The sequence below is a fragment of the Pristiophorus japonicus genome, chromosome 18, assembly GCF_044704955.1.
Source record: "Pristiophorus japonicus isolate sPriJap1 chromosome 18, sPriJap1.hap1, whole genome shotgun sequence".
NCBI classification, from domain to species: Eukaryota; Metazoa; Chordata; class Chondrichthyes; family Pristiophoridae; genus Pristiophorus; species Pristiophorus japonicus.
In genome coordinates, this window is record NC_091994.1 from 19,656,441 (window position 1) to 19,682,990 (window position 26,550).

Below are 26,550 nucleotides of genomic sequence, written 5' to 3' on the forward strand. Positions count from 1 at the left end.
CACACAATAGAAAATATTTCTATCAATTAAAATGATCCCAAGAATTTGTACCTATGATGCAATCAGCCTACATTCTCTGCACTGACTAATCTCAGTAAGACAGTGGATTAAGTAAGGTCTGTCATCTCGGTTTACTATACAGTACTTTGGGGAAAAAAAGCTCAAGTTCCATCCAGCATGCAGTCACTCTATAATATCCTGATGTATCAATTTTTAAAAAAGCAACAATTGAGCAAGACTGAATAAAATCACTAATATTTCACCTGAAACATCACCCGATGACACAAGCATCGAAGATTATACTTTGTGTGGAACAGATGAACAATTATTGTAATTATGATAGAAATATGGGGCCAATAAATGTGACAAGTTAACTATTAATTAAGTGATAATGAGAGGGTGTCACATGATCGATGCAAAGCTATTGGCTCAAAATAAAAGGGGGGATTTTGTAAGTATTCTCCAAGGACACTTTAGCCCACTTGTTATATTATGAAAGAAAGACTTACATTTATATAGCACTTTTCACGACCAGTGGACGTTGCTAAACGCTTTACAGCCAATGAAGTACTTTTGGAGTGTAGTCACTGATGTACTGTGGGAAACTTGGCAACAAATTTGCACACAGCAAGCTCCCACAAACAGCAATGTGATAATGACCAGTAATCTGATTTTGTTATGTTGATTGAGGGATAAATATTGGCCAGGACACCAGGGATAACTCCCCTGCTCTTCTTCGAAATAATGCCATAGGATCTTTTACGTCAGAAAGAGCAGACGGGGCCTCGATTTAATGTCTCATCCGACTGTGCAGTACTCCCTCAGCACTGCACTGGAGTGTCAGCCTAGATTTTTGTGCTCACAACCCTGGAGTAAGACTTGAACCCACGCCCTTCTGACTCAGGGATGAGGGTGCTAGCCCCTGAGCCACAACTGACCCTAGGGTCTACTGTACTGCCATGTACTATAACATAGGAATAGTGGCAGTGTTAAAAGCAAGTAAATGTCCAAAATAAAAGGTTGATTTTCATTGAAAGGGCTTTGATTATCTTTCTTAAATTTAAGGCTAGGTCTATGATCCCTGGAAATGCAATACACTAAGCACAGGCAACTGAGATCTTCTTCCAATGTTAATTCTTACTCATTAGTTTGTTCAGTTTGAATTTGAAAAGGGCTGGTTTCAGCTGAGTTGTCTCAGAACACCAAGTTCGGCAACATGACTTGTATGCAAATTAATGGAAAAATAGATTGACTCTTTCTTTGTGTCCCTCGAGGCCCTAAGAAGTCCACAAAGATAAATAGCTTGGACTCTCCTGATTTAAAGGCACTTTGATTTTTGTTTAGTTCTGAATTTTCTTACTATGTGAAATCAAATGATCCAACTGTTTACCAATGTACTGACTACACAGGGAGATGATTTTCTCTGTGTCTGCTATCTAGTAGAATCAAAAACTTGAGGGTTGTTTTTAAACCCCGGCGGGAATGGTGTGGATGGGGTAAGGTGGCTCGGAGGAGGCAGTTTGTGTCGTGTTCCCGACGTGTTTCCGCCCCACCCCCAGAAAATGTTTTACGTACCTGACTTCAGGCATTGGATGACCACCCGCCATCGGCGAGTAGGGGGTCTAATCTAAATGGCAGTAGTGCATTCCAATGATGTCATCGGTCCGCACATGCCATTTTAACTGTGGGCCCAACTACAGCCCGTACGAATTCCAGCCTGTCGGCAAAAGCTGGAAGCAGCAAGGATCCTTTAAGGAAAAATAGACAGCACACATACTTCACAAATGGTGTTGAAATAGCTAAGGATGAAACTGAGAGAAACCTAGGTGTATTGGTATGTTCAACAGCCAAATGGGTCCAACCAATACAGAGTAGCATTCAACAAAGCTAATAGGATGCTGAACTAATATAATAGCACGCATGTCAGAGAAGGTAAAGATCACACTTTATAGTGCTTTTGTCGCACCACACCTAAATACTATGTCCAGTTCTAGTTGCCAAGAAAAAAGACAGAGCTTCTTGTCATGTATGTAGACCATGTATACTAACTGTATAGTCACATAAGGTGTGCCACCAGAGGGCACTGTGGTGGGAGACCTGAGGGTCACCCGCATTGGTGTGCAGGGCCCAGTATAAAAGGCTGCCCACCATGCGGGTGTCTCACTCTGGAGTTACAATAAATGGGACTAAGGCCACAACAGCTCAAGAACAATACTAGACCTCGTGGAGTCCTTCATAAGAATATTAAAGACATAACAATTCTAGCACTGGAGACAGGGCAGAGAAGAGCGAAGGGGCTGATTCCCAGGAATGGGACTTATGAGGAATACCGAGAAAGATGGCATCTGAGAGGTAATCTAATAGAGGTACACAAAGTCCTTTAAAGGTCTAGAAAAAGTTAGCTTGGAAAATTACTTCAAATTAAACTCCGAGCGTCGGACTAGGGAACATGAGTTCAACTAAGTAAAAGGATTGATATCAGGAAATGCCTCTTCACACAGAGAATAATCAACATGCGGAATTAATTTCCAGACAGAATGATGGAGGAAAAAGCATTGGAGCCATTTAAGAAACAAATGGATGCTATAATGACGAGGGGCATTAAGAAGCGACGAATAGCAGTCATCTGTAATTATCTTGTGAACTTTCCCTGTTGGCTCAGTGTGGTCCTAAACCACACAGACTGAGAAGGTCCCAGGTTCAAGGTCTGATCTCTGGAGATTCTGCTGATCTCAATCAGGGAAAATGTCAGCATTTGGCCTCTGTGCTCCTTGGCTTGAGAAGGAAACATTGGACATGGTTCCCTTGCTAACCAGTGATCCACGCTGGAAAATGTGAACATGTGGATGTTGGATAACAACACAAGGTGATTCAGTTCTCGTGTCCCTCATGGTCCAACAGCATGCAGAGTTGAGGCTCACCCACGAGTGACCATTTGAGTGAGATATCAGAGAGCTGCGAGCACCTGTGGAACTGTACCCCATCAACGAGTCAAAGATCTTCAGGAAAGAAGGAGTGGAACTAGGAAAATAAATGCAATGGCCTCAAGGGCCTTACTTCTAAAAAAATACTTCACATCTGTACATACAACATGCAAAAGAGAGGATGTGAGGGAATGCATTCTGTGTGTTCCTTTTACTGACCTTGACATTCATTCATTCAGTTGCGTACACGCACACACAGTGCTCTGCACATCTTACATTCTCTGATATTAGGAGCCTCCAGAAACATTTGCTATCTTTCTAAAATTATGTTATTTAAAACTTTCAGTTGATTTGGCTATCAGTATTAACAAGCACAGAAGGTCACTACTTAATTTCATTGTACCTATTTTATGCATTGAAACCTTACTTGCTTCAGTTAAATCAGTCTGAATATCTGCGTTCATTCTCTATGGAAGCTGGTTACGGTTTCAAAAACTGATTGTAAAGTTGAAAATGTATTGGATATTGATGTTCATTAAATGCTGAAAAGTAAATTATCTTTTTTTCCAATCCTCTAATTCTCTGGTTGAGATGACAGAAGACATTTTAAGGGCTGGATTTTTGGCTTTTAAGATTTCAGGGCATTAATGATGGCGGGCGGTCCTGATACCGCCTGAAAAATGTTTGCGCCTCAGTCAGCAAAATTGGGCAGCTGGGCCCTGAGTGTGGGGTGCAGCACTAAGGGAGGCATTGCACACCTCTCTTTGGGCACTAGGCTGGCTGAGCAAGCAAAAATCCCCAGCTAAACAGCCGGCCTGGGAGCACTCTGAGAGGGACCTGGGGAGAAACAAAACCTGAAATAAACACAACAAAAACATTCCCAATACATAGCCCACACCACCACAACATAAATTGCAAAAAAAAAAAGAAAAGAAACCACAATCACACTTGCCTGAGGTGGACATTACTTCCGTCTCCACAGCCGGTATAGGTCGGGCCGCCCATTTTCACAGGCTTGCCTCTTCCGGGCGGTAATGCTCCGCACCCCGCCGAAACCGGCTCCGAAATTCCCGACGGGCTGCTGGAATCTGGCCACCCACCCGGAAGAGCTCACAGCTGCCATTGCCGCCCCTCTGGAGCAAAAACAGAGGCATCGAGGAGCGGAAAATTCAGCCTTATATGTTTATAAAAATGTATTTTAAAAACAAAATGGTCTCTAATAATAATGTCCTAATACAGATCTGCAACAAATGGATGTGTGTTGGTGTCTTTGCAATTCATAGTTAGAGTTAACAGATGCCTCTAAACATTGTTGAGCCAATATAGCTCTTGCCCATCTAATGTGTGGGAAGACAATTTAATCCATTGTCGGCGAACTGGAATGACATCAGCTGCTTTGTTCAGTTATCGTTAAAGAAGTCTTGTAACTGAAGTTTTCAAGTGCTTGACTCTCCCCAACCACAGGGTCACGGGTTCAAGTCCCAGGGCCATGTATTTATTAATTAGGGAAGTTTTACTGGCAGCTGGTAGCAGTTCAAGATCTCCCTCATTGCATCATGCCACCTAATTTATTCTTTGAATTATTATTGAGAAATCAAAGTGAATGAGCGAGGCCTGTAGTGCAGGCCACAGGCAGCCCTTGAAAAGAGTAAGTGAGAAGAAATAGTTTCCCCATTCACGTGCACATTTCAATTGCTATTGAGGACCCGAGCTCATTACTTCTTTGGAGAAAAACAGAGTCACCGTTTCGGGTCTGTGACCCTTCGTCAGAACTGGAAAAGTTTGAGATGTAACAGATTCTTAAGGAAGTGCAGGGGCTGTGAAAGGGGGAGGGAAGGAAAGAACAGAAGGGAAGTTCTGTGATAGGGTGGAAGGCAGGAGAGATTTGCTTGATCAAACACAAGAAGGGGAACAGAAAGCAATGACGATGAACAAGATAGAATGGGATTTCAGGTTTGTCTCTTTTATTACAGACCTTCCCACCGTCCATTCCATGTGTTGATTAGTCTTTCTGGGACAAATTCCCTGAAATCATTCCTAAATTTGCCTTGTTCTACTCCTAGTTTAACAAAACTATTTCCTGGATTTATCTTTTTTCATACCATTTAGAGCTATGTATATCTCTTACATCACACCTCGGGTGTCTTGTTTTAAGACTGAAGAGCCCATATTTCTCCAGTCTTTTCTCACAACTGAAATGTGTGAGACTGGGGGTCAGCTTTTAGGTATGAACCTCTCATTTGTGACTTGATTCTATCCCTTGTGTCTCAGTGACCAGGACTGGACAATGCATTCAAGGCATGGTCTGATCGGAGCACTGTACAGTTTGGTTTTGATTTCTTTGGAAAGAAAAAGAATCCCCAAAAATTAAGTGACAGCATATATTGTAATGTGTCTAAATTGTGCATTCCTGGATCAGAATATCCTATACGTAATCCTATTGTAAAAAAACAAACCTTACTAGGAGTTCATTGAGCAATTCCATTGAGCTGTCAATGAGTTGCTGGACCTTACAGTCTAGTTAAATTCAAATGTTGAGGTATCTAATCTAACCTGGACTGGCATTAAGGGCATTACAATTGACCTCAGCTCCCCTCTGTTAGCAAGAGGAAAATGATCTAATGTTTACACTCCTTATCACCTGTTGGAAGTGTCCACTTTGAGAACACTAGGTGAGACTGACATTGGGTTTGGTCAATAGCATGTCAAAACTCAATGTCAAAATTGATACTTGAATAATGGCTGCATGGACAAGGTACCAGGGACAGCTGGCACCCATGGAACTGTACCCCAGCAAGGAGTCAACATTTGAGAGGAGTGAAAACTGATGAGGAAAAGGGGGGAAAATGCTACATTTGGAAGCGTGTTCAATTCTATCAAATGATGTTGGCGGGAAAAAAATCCCCAAGAAAGGTAAGTGAAGTGCCAAAGTTTAAAGTCATGAAAAATTTCCAAAAGTGTGTAAAATATTCCAAGATATGGTTTGTCAGCTAACTGTGTCAGCCATGGCTCAGTTGATAGCACCCTTGCCTCTGAGTCGGTGGATTGTGAGTTCAAGTCCCACTCGAGAGACTTGAGCACAAACATCTAGGCTCCTTTTTGATGAGACGTTAAACCGAGGCCCCGTCTGCCCTCTCAGATGGACGTAAAAGATCCCATGGCACCATTTTGAAGAAGAGCCGGGGAGTTACCCCCGGTGTCCTGGCCAATATTTATCCCTCAATCAATGTCACTAAAAAACAGATTATCTGGTCATTGTAACATTGCTGTTTGTGGGAGCTTGCTGTGCGCAAATTGGTTGCCGCATTTCCTACATTGCAACAGTGACTACACTTCGAAAAGTACTTCTTTGGGTCTAAAGTGCTTTGGGACGTCCAGTGGTCATGAAAGGCGCTATATAAAAGCAAGTTAGTTTCTTTCTCTCTTTCTCCCTATCTCTTTTTCCTTCTCCTTCCCCCCTTTCCCTCCCTCCCTCCTGTCATTGGTACGCAATCCTGTGAAGCAGTTGGGTACAATCTTGTTCAAAACAAATCAGCCATTGTATTAAAGTATAGAAGTAATCAAATGAATTATGTTATGCTTCATTCATCAAATGATTTTAGGAAAATAATTATCTCTCACCATAAAGCTCTGACATCACATCTTAATTGGCATTTGCTCTGCCCACTCATTATTATTCAGAAGCAGAGTAAAACACTAATGCCCAGTGTTCAGCTTTGCTTTTGTTTTTTATTTTATTAATACTTAGTTTAGTAATAGTTACAAACTCCCTCGATGGCTGTGAGGTTATCTAATGAGCGCTTGAGTCATTTAGATGAACTTGTTGGCCAATACCAAAAACAGTCATGTCCTCAAAGAACAAATAACAACAACTTATATTTATATAGTGCCTTTAACATAGTAAAACGTCCCAAGGTGCTTCACAGGAGTGTTAGAAAATAAATATTTGACACCAAGCCAAGTAAAAAAATATAAGGGCAGATGACCAAAAGCTTGGTCAGCGAGGTTTTAAGGAGCATCTTAAATTAGGAAACAGAGATAGAGAGGAGAGAGAATTCCAGAACTTAGCGTCTTGGCAGCTGAAGGCACGGCCGCCAATGGTGGAGCAATTAAAATTGGGGAAGCTCAAGTGGCCAGAATTGGAGGAACGCAGATATCTCGGAGGGTTGTAAAGCTGGAGGAAGTTATAGAGATAGGGGGGGACGAGGCCATGGAGGGATTTGAAAAGTTTTAAGTAAAGGAAGGATTTGCTCTGAAGATCAGAGACCAAGGGACAGTTGGTGCCAATGATCAGACCAGTAGGTTTGAAACGAGCAAGATTTCCAATCCTAAAAGAAGACAGCCTATTTAAAAGCTGTATTTCAAGATGATATTTATGCAGAGCTCAGCAAAGGCATTTAGTGAAATAGTTGTACCAGTGCTCCACCAACTCTGTTGTAAGATTTGGCCATCTGGCACTCAGCCAAAAGACTCTTTTTAAAAAAAACAAGATTTTGTGGCATTGTGCAAAGCTAATGATATTTTGATGTGTAGCAATTAAGAATTATAAGCTTAATCAATCACTTTAGCAAGAAAATAAAAAAAGAACTGATTGTCATTCTAAGAAAGTATTCTTACTGTTTATTGATTATGCTAAAACATCTGATTTGGTCAAGCACCTGAAGCTATTTGATTTACTGCTATTTTTAAGTTTTTGAAACATCTAATTGGCTCTTCCACAATCTTTATAAAGCTTGTAAACCTTGAAGGTTGTGGTTTGATGCCCTACTCCAGGACATGACTGCACAACCTAGGCTAATACTCCAGTGCATATTGAGGGAGTGTTGCATCCTTCAGGGAGATTACACCAAGGCTCCAGTTGCTTGTGCTGATTCCAAAGCATTTTTTGCAGCCACGTTTTCATGTTGCTGGTCATTTTCAGATATGTACTTCTCAGCTTCCTGGGCCAAATGTTTAATATCTTCCTTGCTCAAGCCACCTTTTTCATTTGTGATGATAATCTTGTTTTCCACCCCGGTGCTCTTATCCTGTCTTGGTAGTGTGTCGTAGCCAACAAAGATGTCGATGTGCTAATCATCAATGGCATGTGTCTTCAAGTGGCTGTATAGGCCAATTCTGGATGCACATGGTCTCTTGCACGTCGGACAAGGGAAGTTCGATGTGCCTGATGCTGACAGTACTGCCACCTGATGTCGTCTATCTCTAGTGTCCTACAGGCGTTGACATCGGCTTTCTTCGAAGGTCTGGCAGGCAGTCCTCGTGAGGATTCGTCACTGGATTTTATTAGCTGCTGTATTCTCGAGGTCCTTTGGTTGGATGCCACAGTACTGGAGGTTAGCCTTGATGCAATCTTTGTAGCGCTTGCGGGGGCGCCCCTGGTGTCTTTGACCTTCACAGAGCTCGCCGTGAAGAAGCTGACGAGGGATCCTTGATTCATCCATGCGGATGACATGTCCAGCCCACCGGAACTGGGCTCGCATGAGCATCACCTCGATGCTAGTCGATTGTGCTCTCTCCAGAACCTCAAAGTTTGACACCCGGTCTTGCCAGCGTATGTGAAGTATAGATCGGAGACTGCGCATATGGAAAGCTTCCAACTTTTTGATGTGATGCCTGTAGGGTGTCCAGGTCTCACATCCATAAAGGAGAGATGAGAGAGCGACTGCTCTATACACCAACAGTTTAGTTGACAGTCGGATGTGGTGGTGACTCAACACTTTAGTGCGCAAGCGACCAAGTGCCTGGCTGGCTTTACAGATCCTTGCATCAATCTCCTTGTCCAAGGACCCATCACTTGATATGGTGCTGCCAAGGTACTTGAAGCTGTCCACTGACTTTAGTTGTATACTGCCGATGAAGACTGTGGGAGCAGGTGCTGTGGTGCCAGGGGCAGACTGATAGAGAATCTCGGTTTTACTAAGGCTGATGGTTAGGCCAAACAATTCTGTTGCCTCGGCAAATTTGCTGAGTATGAATTGTAGGTCCCTCTCCTTGTGTGCCATAAGGGTGCAGTCATCAGCAAAGAGTGCCTCTAGGATGAGTCGTTTCCATACTTTGGTCTTTGCAGCAAGGCGGCGGAGGTCGAACAGTGAACCATCTAATCGATATTTCAGGTAGACCCCAAACTCCAAGTCTTTTATGGCATAATTCAAGACAAGGAAAGGCTCCAGGAAAGGATGGAATCCCTGCCGAAATCTACAAGGCAGTAGGCCCAGCAACTCTCGAGGCCTTTCATGACATAATAACTAGCATCTGGGAAGATGAAGACATGCCACAGGACTTCTGTGACGCTATGATAGTTTCCCTCTACAAGAACAAGGGCAACAAAGCAGACTGTGGCAACTACAGGGGAATATCGCTTCTGTCCATTGCTGGGAAGATCATTGCCCGCATGGTATTGAACCGACTCATAGCTAGTGTCTCAGAAGTAAATCTTCCACAAACTCAATGTGGCTTTCGACCTGGTCGGAGCACAGCGGACATGATCTTTGCACTCAGACAAGTGCAGGAGAAGTGCATTGAGCAGAACATGGACCTGTCTGCTGTATTTATTGACCTCTTAAGGTCAATAAATATAGTCTTAAGGCCTTTGATACTGTCAACAGAGCAGCGCTGTGGTCAATCTTGACGAAACTTGGGTGCCCAAGGAAGTTTGTCCACATCATTGAGCTGTTTCATGACAACATGACAGGTGAAATGCTCTCAGACGGCACAACCATGGCCCCATTTGCCATCTCAAATGGAGTAAAACAAGGTTGTGTACTCGCTCCAGTTCTGTTCAACCTTATCCTGTGCAGACACGTTAATTGGCATCAGTAGCAAATGTCACCTCAAGTTGAGGCAATATGATGGTTCAAGTCAATGCTAATGATCGCAGAACATTGAATAAACTGTGTCCTGGCCAGCATCTTTCCCTCAACTAAAAGTAGTTTGCCTGGTCATTCATCATTATGGGGAGACCTCGCTGTGCACAAAATGGCTGTTGTATTCACCTACACAACAATCGCTGTGCTTTTAAAGTACTTCATTGCATGCTTCGGAATAACTCTGAGACATAAAACATCACACAAAAAATGTAAGTTTTTGCTTACTTTGGAGTTTCACTACGCCGTGATCAGACAGAATGATGAAATACTGAACAGTTTGAGATATATACTGCAATTATATTTTATGTCACCATGTTTCTTTAAACTCTAAAGGTAATGATCATGCACGATGCAACTTGAAGAGGGACAGAACTGGGAGCTATCATTAAAAGAAAAATAATTCATAGTCTCAAAATGGCAATGATAAATGTTTGATTATTGGCTAGGATAGATTGGTGAATGATGCTTAAGGGGTTGACAGTGGATGGGCAATGGCAGACATTTAGAGACCGCATGGATGAACTACAACAATTATACATCCCTGTCTGGCGTAAAAATAAAAAAAGGGAAGGTGGCTCAACCGTGGCTATCAAGGGAAATCGGGGATAATATTAAAGCCAAGGAAGTGGCATACAAATTGGCCAGAAATAGCAGCGAACCCAGGGACTGGGAGAAATTTAGAACTCAGCAGAGGAGGACAAAGGGTTTGATTAGGGCAGGGAAAATAGAGTACGAGAGGAAGCTTGCAAGGAACATTAAAATGGACTGCAAAAGCTTCTATAGATACGTAAAGAGAAAAAGGTTAGTAAAGACAAACATAGGTCCCCTGCGGTCAGAATCAGGGGAAGTCATAACTGGGAACAAAGAAATGGCTGCCCAATTGAACAAGTACTTTGGTTTGGTATTCACTAAGGAGGACACAAACAACCTTCCGGATATAAAAGGGGTCAAAGGGTCTAGTAAGAAGGAGGAACTGAGGGAAATCCTTATTAGTCGGGAAATTGTGTTGGGGAAATTGATGGCATTGAAGGCCGATAAATCCCCAGGGCCTGATGGTCTGCATCCCAGAGTACTTAAGGAGGTGGCCTTGGAAATAGGGGATGCATTGACAGTCATTTTCCAACATTCCATAGACTCTGGATCAGTTCCTATGGAGTGGAGGATAGCCAATGTAAAAAATTTTTAAAAAGGAGGGAGAGAGAAAACAGGGAATTATAGATCGGTCAGCCTGACATCGGTAGTGGTAAAATGATGGAATCAATTATTAAGGATGTCATAGCAGCGCATTTGGAAAGAGGTGACATAGAAACATAGAAACATAGAAACATAGAAAATAGGTGCAGGAGCAGGCCATTCAGCCCTTCTAGCCTGCACCGCCATTCAATGAGTTCATGGCTGAACATGAAACTTCAGTACCCCTTGAGTGACATGATAGGTCCAAGTCAGCATGGATTTGTGAAAAGGAAATCATGCTTGACAAATCTTCTGGAATTTTTTGAGGATGTTTCCAGTAGAATGGACAAGGAAGAACCAGTTGATGTGGTGTATTTGGACTTTCAGAAGGCTTTCGACAAGGTCCCACACAAGAGATTAATGTGCAAAGTTAAAGCACATGGGATTGGGGGTATTGTGCTGATGTGGATTGAGAACTGGTTGTCAGACAGGAAGCAAAGAGTAGGAGTAAATGGATACTTTTCAGAATGGCAGGCAGTGACTAGTGGGGTACCGCAAGGTTCTGTGCTGGGACCCCAACTGTTTACATTGTACATTAATGATTTAGATGAGGGGATTAAATGTAGTATCTCCAAATTTGCGGATGACATTAAGTTGGGTGGCAGTGTGAGCTGTGAGGAGGATGCTATGAGGCTGCAGAGTGACTTGGATAGGTTAGGAGAGTGGGCAAATGCATGGCAGATGAAGTATAATGTGGATAAATGTGAGGTTATCCACTTTGGTGGTAAAAACAGAGAGACAGACTATTATCTGAATGGTGACAGATTAGGAAAAGGGGAGGTGCAACGAGACCTGGGTGTCATGGTACATCAGTCATTGAAGGTTGGCATGCAGGTACAGCAGGCGGTTAAGAAAGCAAATGGCATGTTGGCCTTCATAGCGAGGGGATTTGAGTACAGGGGCAGGGAGGTGTTACTACAGTTGTACAGGGCCTTGGTGAGGCCACACCTGGAGTATTGTGTACAATTCTGGTCTCCTAACTTGAGGAAGGACATTCTCAAGGTTCACCAGCGAAGGTTCACCAGACTGATTCCCGGGATGGCGGGAGTGACATATCAAGAAAGACTGGATCAACTGGGCTTGTATTCACTGGAGTTCAGAAGAATGAGAGGAGATTTCATAGAAATGTTTAAAATTCTGACGGGTTTAGACGGGTTAGATGCAGGAAGAATGTTCCCAATGTTGGGGAAGTCCAGAACCAGGGGTCACAGTCTAAGGATAAGGGGTAAGTCATTTAGGACCGAGATGCGGAGAAACTTCGTCACCCAGAGAGTGATGAACCTGTGGAATTCTCGACCACAGAAAATTGTTGAGGCCAATTCACTAAATATATTCAAAAAGGAGTTAGATGTAGTCCTTACTACTAGGGGGATCAAGGGGTATGGCGAGAAAGCAGGAATGGGGTACTGAAGTTGCATGTTCAGCCATGAACTCATTGAATGGCGGTGCAGGCTCGAAGGGCCGAATGGCCTACTCCTGCACCTATTTTCTATGTTTCTATGTTTCTATGATCGGCAGCACTGAGGCAGAAAGTCAGCAGTTATTGTTGAAATTAGTGCATAAGACCCGAGGAGAATTTGTTTAAATTAAGTGAGTGATTTTCCTGTATGATCCTGTCTGATTTCAGATGGGATCACAGCAGAAATGTGGCGGTATGGTCTATTACATTGTCATGTGCTCAGTTGTCTCAGATTGGCACATAGCACGGAGATAACTCGAGCTGCAGCTCTCTCCCATACTGAAAAAAGCTCTGCTGAAGAATGAGGAAGGGGATGTTGCATCTGACTTGGCTACAATCCCCTTAAGGCCTAGTTTCTGCAACACTAAGAATGTCTAGATTAAAACCATGCAGTGAACTCTTTGTGTGTGGTCTGTAAGTCCTAAGGGTGCAACTTATAGTGTAGTTTATCCTTTGGTGGCTGAACAATCCAATGCGAGAGCCACAGACCCCGTCACAGGTGGGACAGACATTCGTCGGACCCTGTTCAGCCCGTTCACCCACCAAAGGACTCACTTTAGGAGTGGAAGCAAGTCTTCCTCGATTCCAAAGGACTGCCTATGATGATGAATTTATCTTTTGAATGCAATAATGAAATTGCAAAAATTCACGTTCTGGTTAATAGCAGTATGTGTACAGCCTTCACATGCAAGCATAAGTGCTTCCTTTAAATTAAAACCTAACGAGATAAAGTGCCAGACTCATTCCCCGCACCGCACAGTTTCCTTCAGTCAACTAAAGTCGAGCTCTGTTGTGACATATGAAAACAATTTCTATGAATGAGGTGCAACATTCCACCACCACAAGTCAGCTGAATGGTAGTGAGATTGCAACAATTCCCAAGGGAAATGTCGTTTTGGGGCTGTGATACTCCGATCTGTAACCAGGAGTTCAAAGGCCAAGTCTCCACTCCACCTCTGTTGAAGTTTAACAATATTTGTCATTGTTTGCACGACCTGAAGGTAGGGATTGAAAGTAATGGCAGATTTCCAATGGGTATATATGCATGCCCTTTGCTTGTCTACCTCTGTTATCCCTTATGTGCAACTCATTGCCCATCAAGGACAAATGGAGCATACCTCTGTGCCTTGTTTATCGTGGCAAAATCAAATGGGTGTTAAACAGGGTCAATGTGGATCCAACGCCAACGGTAGGTTCATAACTCAAATCCCTCTCCAGTGCACCATTTTCTCTCTTTTCATTTGGCACATAAGCTCTATTGTATCACCCACTAACTCAGTTTGCCTTCACGGGAAATATGTCAAATAAAACTTCTATTCCCTTACTCCTCCTCTCCTTAAATACAATTCCACAGGCACCAGTCACCCTTCATTTAAGACAGAAATAGACAGTTTCTTAATCGATAAGAGGATAAGGGGTTATGGGGAGCAGACAAAGAAGTGGAGCTGAGTCCATGATCAGATCAGCCATGATCTTATTGAATGGCGGAGCAGGCTCGAGGGGCCGTATGGCCTACACCTGTTCCTACTTCTTATGTTCTTATGTTCAGCACATTGCACAAACGGCCATTGTTCAAGTGCAAGTCTGGTACTTAGTCAGTGTTGGCAGGCTATTCAACAATGGCATCACAGCTGAGCCCATTCCAGTCATCAATGCACTTGTATTTTTAGCAGAGGCCACTGGATAGTCTTCTAGTGTTATAAACCACAGCCAATTTTGCTCCATTGTCAACCCAAGATGTTAATGCCAACTGCACTTTCCTCACTGTTAGCCTGGATAAGATCAGCTAACTCAACACACACCAGGTGTTCTGATCTGTATAACTCACAAACACAATTTTCAACATTGGTCAGTCCATACCTGGTGTATTATGTGTCATTTTAGAACTCTCCCTATAGAAAAATGTAGTTATACTGGTAAAGGTGCAGAGAAAAGTTACTAAAATGACAAGGAGACTGGAAAATAAAAAGTAGAAACACATCTGCATAAGCTTTCGATGAAGTTCCACGTGAAAGGCTATTAATTGAAAAAGCTGTCGGGATTCAGGATAATCCCTAGGAATGGATTATAAACTGGCTGCCAGGTAGGAAATTAGTATTTATTAGATGGGTTGTATCAGAATGGGGGGGAAGCATTGAGTCTATTACTGTTTATAATTTACATATTGACCTGGATGCAGAAACTCAATGCAAAATGGCCAATTTTGCAGATGATACCAAATTAGGAGGGGCAGTGGAATTGGAGGAGACATAAATTGCGAATGAATTGGACATCATATGTAATTGGGCAGAATAATGGCAGATGAAATTTAATGTAAACATGTATAAATGGGGAAGAAAAATAAACAACACATATACTCCATGAGGGGTATTGTAACCGCTAAGGAAGGGGCTGTTGCTCAAATTCTGGTTGCACTTCAGTCCCACGCTCCTGATCGTTGAGCATCTGGCGCGGAGGGGAGCATACAGGTCGGAAGGCCTCCTTGTAGGACTGCTCCTGGGCCTGGCCAAGGTGGCCATTAACTGATCCAGGCAGTGGGTGGTTGAGGGAGTCGTTCAGCCCAACTGCCTGCCTCTCTTCCGTGGTTACATTCGCGCTAGGGTGTCCCTGGAGATGGAGCACGCAGTGTCCACCAGTACGCTTGCTGTCTTCTGCGAGAGGTGGGCACCGGAGAGACTGGCATGCATCATCACCCCCGGCAACCAAATTTTATTGCTTAAAAAGTATTATTTGTTAATTTGTTGGTTCTAGTGCCCCTTTATTCAAAGTTTGACTTAAAATAGTTGTCATCATCATCATAGGAATCGAGGAAGACTTGCTTCCACTCCTGAAGTAGTTCTTTGGTGGCTGAACAGTCCAATACGAGAGCCACAGACTCTGTCACAGGTGTGACAGATAGTCGTTGAAGGAAGAGGTGGCTGGGACTGGTTTGTCGCATTCTCTTTCCGCTGCCTGTGCTTGTTTTCTGCATGCTCTCAGCATTGAGACTCGAGGTGATCAGCACCCTCTCGGATGCACTTCCTCCACTTAGGGCGGTCTTGGGCCAGGGACTCCCAGGTGTCAGTGGGGATGTTGCACTTTATCAAGGAGGCTTTGAGGGTGTCCTTGTAGCGTTTCCGTTGCCCACCTTTGGCTCGTTTGCCGTGAAGGAGCTCCGAGTAGAGCACCCGCTAAGGATGAAGCTGAAAGAGACCTAGAAGACTCAACGTTAAACGTGCCCGACCAATACAGGCCAGCAATCAATAAAGCCAATAGCATGTTGAATAACTCAGCCAAAACAGTCAACTAGAAGTCAGACTGCACCTTGAATACTGAACCCATTTCTGGTCACCAAGAAACAAGTGACATTCAAGCACTGGAGGCAGTAAAGAGAAGATCCATAAGACTGATTAACAACGTCAGGGGTCTGAGTTATAAGGAAAGACTGGAGTGACTTGAGCTTTTTACCTTACAAAGGAGACATCGGAGAGGTGGTATTACAGAGCGAAAAAGTTAACCCAGAATATTACTTTGTCAAACTGTGGGAGTAGAACTAGGGGAGAATGTGTTCACATGAGTAAAAGGTCATTTTTAGGACCGGCATCAGGAAATTATTCCTCACATAAAGAGCGATCAACAGGTAGAATAGTGGAGGCAAAAATCCTGGAATCACAAGCAACGATTGGATGCTGGGGAAGGGGAATGATGGGGTGCAGTAGGATCTCTCTGGATGCATGAATTAAGTTGGGCTGAATGGCCGTCCTCAACTGTCATTATGTTGCGGTCTAGTTAACTGGGACTCTTCTCATTGGAGAGGAGATGACTGAGGGGGAATGTGATATATATTTTCATATTAATTAGGCTCAGAGATATAGAGGATTAGTTCTAATTATTTGAATTGGTCGGAGGTAGTATCACTTCACATCACTTCAGAGACTTTTGATTTACACGCCAAAAATTTAGCAGTGCTGTTAAACCCAAACTGCTTTCCATTGATATTACACTCGCAAATCCATCATAAGAGTCTGCAACTTCTAGAGCAGAGAATAACATTGGAGCTTGGATGTAGTCTGAGGGGTGAGATGGTGGAGTAAGTGCGATTCCCATGGATGTAACTGGATGCCTGACTAAGCAGTTCTACATGTCATAGATGGACAATTATCAAGCAGAACTGCTGATGTTTATCACTTCCTTAATTCACTAACATATGTTTCTGCTGGTCACTTTATTACTAATCTCTCCCTGAATATAGCAAATGGAAGCTCAGCGATTTTAAAAACAAAAAGCCAGCATTCCAGAAATTTCTTGAGTGAGTAATAGTGACTGCATGTTGGCAGTCACACGGCAAACCACATCTTTTTGCTTTTACTTGCTTTGGAACATATGATTTATCACATACTGATCCACCTGCTGCTATCATAGTGACGTACCTTCACAGTATGAACCTTCACCGGCATGTCTGTCTGTCTAATGAATGTGCTATTATAAATGTCTTTTTATACGGTCATCGAGTTTAGATCTGTAGGGATAATTCAGAGAGGTCGCGGGGAGGTGGGGATGGCAGGTAAAGAGATCTCCACCTGTTTGCTTGGGGGGGGGGCAGCGGGGGTGGGGGGGGGGGGGAGAACTCCTGTTCCTCCTGGCCCACAAGCAGTGTTGAGAAAGAACTTGCCTGCTAGATCTGACAGCTCCCGCCTCCCTTCAGCTGCCGGGTTTCCCAAACCCTGGGAAACCTGGCCGCAGGCGTTGAGTCCAAATCGCTGAGCAAACCTGAGGCACATTTAAATATTATAATGATCAACCCGCCTCTCCAAAGCTGGTTACTCGGCCAACTCCAAACCAGCTGCAGTTAAGCCGGAAGTAGGCGCATTTTTCAAATTGACCCTACCCCCACCCCCCTCTGCTGATCTTGCCCCCACCCCCTTGTGGGGGTATTCAAATGGCCTCTTATGTGTGGCTCCCCTAACACCTCAGTTGGTCAATGCACTGCCATGTATAGCTGGTCTGACTTTGAGGTCTTAAGCCAGTGAGCTGCAGTGAGGTGACTGTTTGGTGTCCCGCAATTCGTGTACCCGATTTAAATGAGGGGCCTGAAAATCACCCCTTTGCCGCCAATCGGGCACCCAAAAATCAAAATAGACCCCATAGTGTGCAGTGTGTGTCCATAATTCCCCAAATGACAAGTTTTCTAGTCTCCGCTGTATTGTTGATGGAAAGCTGACTGTTTCTAGCCCCAGAACAGGGCGTGGAAATTAAAAATTAATGAATCCGCTTCATTTTTGTACATCTGATGCCACCCTCCTCCACCAACAAGGACAAAGACAGCAGCTGCATGGGAACACCATCTCCTCCAAGTTCTCCTCCTAGTGCCACACCATCCTGGCATGGACACAACAATAACAAACAACTTGTATTTATATAGCGTCTTTAATGTAGTAAAATGTCCCAAGGCACTTCACAGGAGTATTATAGACAAAAAATCTGACACTGAGCCACATAAGGAGACATTAGGGCAGGTGACCAAAAGCTTGGTCAAAGAGATAGGTTTTAAGGAGCATCTTAAAGGAGGAAAGAGAGATGGAGAGGTTTAGGCAGGGAATTCCAGAGCTTAGGGCCTAGGCAACAGAAGGCACAGCCACCAATGGTTGAGCGATTATAATCAGGGATGCTCAAGAGGGCAGAATTAGAGGAGCGTAGATATCTCGGGGGGTTGTGGGGCTGGAGGAGATTACAGAGGGGTGAGGCCATGGAGAGATTTGAAAACAAGGATGAGAATTTTGAAATCGAGACGTTGCGTAACCGGAAGCCAATGCAGGTCAGCGAGCACAGGGGTAATGGATGAGTGGGACTTGGTGTGAGTTAGGACACGGGCTGCCGAATTTTGGATCACCAAGTTTACATAGGGTAGAGTGTGGAAAGCCAGCCAGGAGTGCGTTGGAATAGTCAAGTCTAGAGGTAACAAAGGCATGGATGATAGTTTCAGCAACGGATGAGCTGAGGCAAGAATGGAGACAGGCGAAGTTACGGAGGTGGAAATAGGTGGTCTTAGTTATGCTGCGGACACATATCGATGTTCTTGTGTCGTCAAAATCCTGGAGCCGTAAATCTAACAGCACTGTGTGAGCACCTTCACCACACGGACTGCAGCAGTTCAAGAAGGCCCACCACCACCTTCTCAAGGGCAACTAGGGCTAGGCAATAAATGCCAGCGACACCCACACTCACAAGAATGATTTTTTTTTTAAGTGTTTTGTGAGAATGACCTCCGTGTGCCACTCCCACCCTTGTAACATTTCCACTCGGAGCCTTTCTGCGCAGTGCTGCTGGTCAGCACTGCAAAATACAGAAACCCTGTTGCTGTAGAGATTGCATCTCCGATTGCCCAGTTCGCTGGAGCAGGAATTCTAATCAAACTACAGATGCAGATATACCTGGGGTTGCAATGTCATTGATTCCCTGCAGGTACTGTTGTTTATACTTGGGATTAAAGCCAACAGCATAAAATCTGCATGTCTACATCTAAAAACGGTCGAAAGCTACCTTTGGCGATGGATCATGTTCCTCACACTCAGCAAGCTGTGCAGAGTCTGTGTCAGTTTGACCATTACATTAAATTATCATCGGAAGTCACAGAATAGTTCCCAGTCTACTTGCCTGCTCTCCGGAAGTTGGTTTGTCATCTACTCTAATGTAAATCGGAGTGGTGTAAATCCCTCTGCAAGTTCCCGAATCCACGTTTGCCTCCGGTCCCACATTACATGCTAGTTTATTATGCGTCAGACGTATAATTTGATACTGCCTGCCACATACCATAGTTCAACAAAGTGTCAGCTGTGGGCTCAGTGGGTAGCACTCTCGCCTCTGACTCAGAAGGTTGTGGCTTCAAGTCCCACTCCAGAGACTTGAGCACATAATTCCAGGCTGACACTCCAGTGCAGTACTGAAGGAATGCTGCACTGTCAGAGGTGCCGTCCTTCAGATGAAATGTTAAACCGAGGCCCCGTATGCCCTCTCGGGTGGACGTTAAAGATCCCATGGCACTATTTCGAAGAAGAGCAGGGGAATTTATCCCTGGTGTCCTGGCCAATATTTATCCCTCAATCAACATCACTAAAAACAGATTAACTAGTCATTTACCCCATTGCTGTTTGTGGGAGCTTGCTGTGTGAAAATGGGCTGCCGTGATTCCTACATTACAACAGCGACTACGCTTCAAAACTACTTCATTGGCTGTAAAGTGCTTTGGGGCGTCCGATGGTCGTGAAAGGCGTTATATAAATGCATGTCTTTCCTTCTTCTTTCTAACAGCTTGAATTTATATAGCGCCTTTAACATAGTAAAATGTCCCAAGCCACTTCACAGGAGCATTATCAAACAAAATCTGACACCAAGCCACAACTGAGTGAGGACAAGCTTGGGTTCAGGCGTGTTCTCCTTCCCCCTCCCACAATCAAACAGCCTGCCATTATTCATTATCAAGGCCCATGTATCAATAAGGACCACAGGGATGAGGAACAGGAGGGAGGCTCATGGCCATGGAACAGTACCTCAGCAAGGAGTCAACACCTTCAAGAGAGATGCAGGGAAGAGTAAATTAGTGGGAAAGAAAACACGACTGCTTAATAAATATTTCAGCTCCGTGTTTATAAAGGAAGGTTAAAGTGGGATTGCACAAGTACCTGAGGAAGATGGGGAAAGCCACTCCTGGAGATAAATAATCAAAAGGACACTGTATTAAAAATGGTAATGGGACGAAAAGTAACCAAGGCCAGACAGTTTGCGTCTTAGAACACTGAAGCAGATTGAGGAAGCACTAACCATAATTTTCCAGAAAATCTTTGGAAATGGAAATAGTGTCAAAGATCGGAGGCTGGCAAATACTGCATCTCTGTTCAAGAAAGGGGAAAGGGATGAGCCAGGAAATCACTGGGCAGTTAGCCCTACCTCAGTTGTGAGTAAACTTGTAAATGGTAGATTTTCTGAGTCCTTGCCAACAGAAAGGTACTTTGCCCACTGGCAGCACGTATTAGAAAATCGTGGGAGGAACCTGGCTCAGTGAAGGGGAAGAAGTGTTTGTGTTTCAACTCCGTTTGCAGGGAACCATTTCAAGGCAGGAAAGAAGAAAAAAGGAGAAGTTAGGAAAAGCAGCAAGAAATTATTTGAGTAACTCCTAAAACTCTGGATAAGCGAATAAAATGTTGTGGCAAACAAATGACTCACTTAAAGGGGAACACTGTGTGTTGGGCGGTGCAGGTAGTTTAGTCTTTACATGTATGTCTCTGCAATGAAAAGAGTAAGAAATCCCCATTATAACATAATTCCAAGTTGAAAGACTCCTCCATAAACTTCCTGATCAGGAGGTCTCCTGAGTTCAGGCATGCATTTATAGTAACTGGCACAGTCAAATGATGAGTAGCATGGGGGGAGAACCCTCTGCCTCATGTTTAGCACTGGGTATTGAGCGGTGTGGCAGTTTTTTGGGGGTGGGGGGGTAGGGGAAATTGCGTCGGGCCCCCGTTTGAGGGCGGTAACGGCCGCAAGGCGGGATTTCCTGCGCCAGGCGCAGAAGCCCCGCCCCGCGACCTAAATTCGGGTCACCGCCCCCGAGAGCAAATTGTGCTCCACTTGCTCTAGTGGGGGCGCGAGCGGGGCAGAAGGGATCAGTGAGGGGCACAGAGCTACGCGGTGGGACACGCAGCGCTGCCGTGTAGTCAGGCCTCTCCCCTTCATTAAAGGGGAGAGCCAAGCTGCCAACTCTGCGGGGGAGAAACGGGTCCCTATCTGGACCGCCGGGGAGCGGGGTGCCGTCGCCTCAGCCTAGCACACAAGCGGAGTGCCGAGCTGGAAGATCGCGGCACGGACCCCTGTGATTCAACATCCAGCAGGCCGCAACCGGTAAGTCGCCCAATTTATTTTTCAAATCACCACCTCCCCTTTAAATTTCGCCCCATGAGCGGCCTACAGCCTGGTCACCCCCCACCCCCACCCCACCCCACCCCCCTCCCCGAAGCTGTCGCTGGCGTTGCCTGGCGCAGCATCAGGGGGAACTCCCGAATTTTCGCTCCGGGACGAAAACAAGTCGCTGCGCACGGTGATGACATTGTCATCGCTGACACAGCGGAGCGGGACGTTACCGGTTACCGCCGCGGCTGCCACTAAATGCTGGCAGGATTTAGCCGGAGTCATTAGCGGTGCCACGCCGGGGCAAAATGTGGGGAGTGCAAACGCCCAGAATTTCTCCCCCTTTATTTTCACACACGGAATAAGAGCATTTCTGAAGGTTAACCACGTGGGTGAGACTAGAGACCATGGAGCTGTAGCTCAGCCTGGGTCACAGAATTTACAGAGGGATGCGGGTTGGGAGTGGAAGAAAATTGGTGGGAAGCTTAGAAGGGATTGCAAATCAAAACTGGGACTTTAAACGGGCTGGAAAAAGAATTACCTGGACAAAGTCCAAAAGGGCCGAGAGCAGGGCATTCAAATGAGGGCAAATGTTCAGCTTACGCTTTTTTTATTTGCACAATCTTGCCCGTGGTAACATTTGACACGTACAGGAAAATGATACGTGCTTGTGTGCGAAGGGGGCACTGCAAAATAAGAAATAAAGGTCAAAGCATCATCACAATGTACTGGTGCGAATTGTCAGTAGTGAGGAATCCTCGTCCTTCACAATTAACGTTACAGTAAATTAGCCCTTACTTATCAAAATGACATGTTATCTGGTCAGGGTGGAGACTGACTAACACGGATATCGGCATCAAGGATGGAGTGGCCTTGACAATGCCGTTCAAAAATCTCCAGCCTTGGGCTGACTGGTGGGGAAATCAGAGCATGCAGTGTGAAGCTGATTTCTGTTGGTGGGCGATGACCCATTTTCACTTCAGTCTTGTGTTATGTCTTTGTTCCTGAATCTTAAGTTTCCAATTTCCCTTTTGACATTTCAAGCCCCTGTTTTGTTTGTTAGAGATTTGGAGCAACAGGAAGTTGCTAATTGGGCGATAATCACATGCCAGCGATGAATGTGGAGGTGGATAATGGATGCTGTTTATTCTAACTGGCTGCAGGCTGATCAGTCACAGTCAGTGGCCGTCAACGATATTCAAATGAGAATACATTGCCCACATGCGGAGGTACACAGTACAAACAAACAGTATGCTCAGTCCAAGGGCATTTGAGTGATATTTCCTGTTGTGTAACCTAAGTAGACTTCATAAATTTCCAATTGTTTCAGATGAATGTTGTGCTTGCTTGTTTCTGACTTTCACAGAAAAAATTAGCTGAGTTGAGACAGCTGTGGCATATTTTACCCCAATGCTTTTAAGATTTTCTGAAGCGAACTAACGATTACATTGTTGAAATAATAAAAAGAAAGGGTTCTAGAGACCGATTCCTTTTAATAGAAGAACTATTCAATCAGACACGTGACAGATCATTGGGTAAATGTGTCAGGTGATACAGTAGTAAGCCAGGAGATCCCAGGGTGGGATTTAAACCCACAATCTTCTGACGCGGAAGCGAGGTTCCTAATCACTGAGCCACGGATGACACTGACAATAAGTAGTGGCAGGAGGGCACCACGGCCAAGCCTAATCCTGTTCTGACCCGGAATCCACACATGTGCACCTTCCAGCAGGGGTCACTAAATGGCAACGAGGATGAGGAACTCTAGTTGATCTAGTCATCCCAGGACCAGGAGGGTCAAGGCTAACTCAGAACATAAGAACATAAGAAATAGGAGCAGGAGTAGGCCATTTGGCCCCTCGAGCCTGCTCCGCCATTCAATAAGATCATGGCTGATCTGATCATGGACTCAGCTCCACTTCCCTGCCCGCTCCCCATAATACTTTACTCCCTTATCTCTCAAAAATCTATCTCCATCTTAAATCTATTCAGTGACCCAGCCTCCACAGCTCTCTGGGACAGAGAATTCCATCGATTTACAACCCTCTGAGAGAAGAAATTTCTCCTCATCTCAGTTTTAAATGGTGGCCCCTAATTCTAAGACTATGTCCCCTAGTTTTAGTTTGCTCTATGAATGGAAATATCCTCTCTGCGTCCACCTTGTCAAGCCCCCTCATTATCTTATAAGTTTCAATAAGATCACCTCTCATTCTTCAGAACTTTAATGTCAATCTATCCTCATAGTCAACCCCCACACCTCCAGAATCAACCTAGTGAACCTTCTCTGAACAGCCTCCAATGCAAGTATATCCTTCCTGAAATACGGAGACCAAAACTGTACGCAGTACTCCATGTGTGACCTCACCCATATCCTGTACAGTTTTAGCAAGACTTCTCTGCTTTTATACTCTATCCCCCTTGCAATAAAGGCCAACATTCCATTTGCCTTCCTGATTACTTGCTGTATCTGCAGACTAAATTTTTGTGTTTCATGCACAAGGACCCCCAGGTCTCTCTGTACTGCAGCAGTTTGCAATTTTTCTCCATTTAAATTATAATTAGCTTTTCTATTATTTCTGCCAAAGTAGATAACCTCAGATTTTCCCACATTATGGGCCCAAATTTCCCGAACCTCTTTTTCTGGCGCTCTCACTCAAACTGCGCCGTTTTTGCTCGCCTCCAAGCCCGCCAAAAAAGACCTCTGTTTTCCTGGCAGGCTGTTTCTGCAAACGGGCGCTGCAGGCTGTGTGGGAGGGACTGAAGCACGTTGTCCCTAGCCCTGGCCAAATGGGCTCCCTCATCAGCGGCCCACTACATTCCCTAAGGTAGGACTTCTATTTTTTATTTGTTATGTACTGATTGATTTTGGTGCTTTAGTTGCAGGGTTCCTTCTATTTTTTTTATGTGTTATTTACTGATTGCTTATTACTTTGGTCTTGGTGCTTTAGAAACATAGAAACATAGAAAATAGGTACAGGAGTAGGCCATTCGGCCCTTCGAGCCTGCACCACCATTCAATATGATCATGCAACTTCAGTACCCCATTCCTGCTTTCTCTCTATACCCCTTGATCCCTTTAGCTGTAAGGGTCATCTAACTGCCTTTTGAATATATCTAACGAACTGGCCTCAACAACTTTCTGTGGTAGAGAATTCCATCGGTTCACAATTCTCTGAGTGAAGAAGTTTCTCCTCATCTTGGTCCTAAATGGCTTACCCCTTATCCTTAGACTGTGGCCCCTGGTTCTGGGCTTCCCCAAAATCGGGAACATTCTTCCTGCAACTAACCTGGCCAATCCCATCAGAATTTTATATGTTTCTATGAGATCCCCTCTCATTCTTCTAAATTCCAGAGAATATAAGCCTAGTCGACCCAATCTTTCTTCATATGTCAGTCCTGTCATCCCGGGAATCAATCTGGTGAACCTTTGCTGCACTCCCTCAATAGCAAGAATGTCCTTCCTCAGATTAGGAGACCAGAACTGTACACAATATTCAAGGTGTGGCCTCACCAAGGCCCTGTACATCTGCAGTAAGACCTCCCTGCTCCTATACTCAAATCCTCTCGCTATGAAGGCCAACATGCCATTTGCCTTCTTCACCGTCTGCTGTACCTGCATGCCAACTTTCAATAACTGATGTACCATGACACCCAGGTATCGTTGCATCTCCCCTTTTCCTAATCTGTCAGTATTCAGGATAATATTCTGCCTTTCTGTTTTTGCCACCAAAGTGGATAACCTCACATTTATCTACATTATACTGCATCTGCCATGCATTTGCCCACTCACCTAACCTGTCCAAGTCACTCTGCAGCTTCTTAGCATCCTCCTCACAGCTCACACTGCCACCCAGCTTAGTGTTATCTGCAAACTTGGAGATATTACATTCAATTCCTTCATCTAAATCATTAATGTATATTGTAAATAGCTGGGGTCCCAGCATTGAACCTTGCGGTACCCCACTAGTCACTGCTTGCCATTCTGAAAAGGACCTGTTTATTCCTACTCTTTGCTTCCTGTCTGCCAACCAGTTCTCTATCCACATCAATACATTACTCCCAATACCATATGCTTTAATTTTGCACACTAATCTCATGTGTGGGACCTTGTCAAAAGCCTTTTGAAAGTCCAAATACACCACATCCACTGGTTCTCCCTTGTCCACTCTACTAGTTACATCCTCAAAAAATTCTAGAAGATTTGTCAAGCATGATTTCCCTTTCATAAATCCATGCTGACTTGGACCGATCCTGTCACTGCTTTCCAAATGCACTGCTATTACATCTTTAATAATTAATTCTAACATTTTCCCCGCTACCGATATCAGGCTAACCGGTCTATAATTCCCTGTTTTCTCTCTCCCTCCTTTTTTTAAAAGTGAGGTTACATTAACTACCCTCCAATCCATAGGAACTGATCCAGAGTCTATAGAATGTTGGAAAATGACCACCAATGCATCCACTATTTCTAGGGCCACTTCCTTAAGTACTTTGGGATGCAGACTATCAAGCCCTGGGGATATATCGGCCTTCAATCCCATCAATTTCCCTAACGCAATTTCCTGACTAATAAGGATTTCCTTCAGTTCCTCCTTCTTGCTAGACCCTCGGTCCACTAGTATTCCTGGAAGGTTATTTGTGTCTTCCTTAGTGAAGGGTTCCTTAGGGGCAGGGTTCCTTCTATTTTTTAATTTGCTATTTATTGACTGCTTATTACTTTGGTCTTGGTGCTTTAGGGGCAGGGTTCCTTCTATTTTATTTGTTAATTAATTGCTTATTAATTTTTGTGCTTTGTTTGCTGCTTGGTGGTGCTTTAAGTGTAGTTACTTGCGCCGATTCCTTAACTGTAAGTAAGGTCTTTCTGTGCGAACAAAAGTGGACACATACGCTGCCCTAAGTTAGTTTAGTACAACTTTTTTCTGGCCAAATTGGCATAAATGGTGTGAGTGACTAGGAATGCCCTCTTTTGAAAAAAACTGACCTAACAAAAAAACCTAACTAACTCACTTACACTGGTGCAAATTAAATGGCCATATTTGCAACTAAAAAGATACACCAGAAAAATCAAGTTACACCAAAAAAAAATGGTGCAACGCATGGGGAAATTTGGGCCCTCTATTTCATTGGCCAAATTTTTGCCTACTCACTTAGCCTGTGCAGATTTTTTGTGTCCTGCTCACAATTTGCT